Here is a 1,245-nt window from a genome sequence, read left to right as displayed (position 1 = left end):
CATATGATTCGCGTTCGGTACTTTGATAATTTGGTATGTGGGTGGACCGGTGCTTGGGTGCTGCCCTTACTTGGACAAGCATCCCACTTATGATTAACCTCTATTGCAAGCATCCGCAACTACAACAAAAGTATTAAGGTAAACCTAACCATAGCATGAAACATATGGATCCAAATCAGCCCCTTACGAAGCAACGCATAAACTAGGGTTTAAGCTTCTGTCACTCTAGCAACCCATAATCTACTTATTACTTCCCAATGCCTTCCTCTAGGCCCAAATAATGGTGAAGTGTCATGTAGTCGACGTTCACATAACACCACTAGAGGAGAGACAACATACATCTCATCAAAATATCGAACGAATACCAAATTCACATGACTACTAATAGCAAGACTTCTCCCATGTCCTCAGGAACAAAAGTAACTACTCACAAAGCATAAACATGTTCATAATCAGAGGGGTATTAATATGCATATAGGATCTGAACATATGATCTTCCACCAATTAAACCAACTAGCATCAACTACAAGGAGTAATTAACACTACTAGCAACCTACTAGCACCAATCCCGGACTTGGAGACAAGAATTGGATACAAGAGATGAACTAGGGTTTTGAGATGAGATGGTGCTGATGAAGATGTTGATGGAGATTGCCCTCTCCCGATGAGAGGAGCGTTGGTGATGACGATGGCGATGATTTCCCCCTCCGGGAGGGAAGTTTCCCCGGCAGAACAGCCCCGCCAGAACCCTAGATTGGTTCCGCCAAGGTTGTTCTGCCTCGTGGCGGCGGAGTTTCTCCGAGGAAAGCTGGCTTATGATTATTTTTCCATCGAAAGAGTCTTATATAGCAGAAGATGGTCATCGGAGGGCCACCAGGGGGCCCACGAGTGGGGGGAAAAAGCCGGGATAAAAAAACTTTTGTCAAAAAAAATGTGCTCTCACGAGGTAGGGGGCGCGCCCAGGGGGTAGGGCGCCCCCCACCCTCGTGGGCAGGGTGTGGCCCCCCTGGTGAAGTTCTTGCGCTCAAGTATTTTTTATATATTTGGAAAAATCATCTCCGTGAAGTTTCAGGACTTTTGGAGCTGTGCAGAATAGGTCTCTAATATTTGCTCCTTTTCCAGCCCAGAATCCCAGCTGCCGGCATTCTCCCTCTTTATGTAAACCTTGTAAAATAAGAGAGAATAGGCATAAGTATTGTGACATAATGTGTAATAACAGCCCATAATGCAATAAATATTGATATA

The sequence above is a fragment of the Triticum urartu genome, chromosome 1 (genome assembly GCF_003073215.2).
Source record: "Triticum urartu cultivar G1812 chromosome 1, Tu2.1, whole genome shotgun sequence".
Classification (NCBI taxonomy): domain Eukaryota; kingdom Viridiplantae; phylum Streptophyta; class Magnoliopsida; order Poales; family Poaceae; genus Triticum; species Triticum urartu.
Note: the sequence above shows the minus strand (reverse complement) of the source record.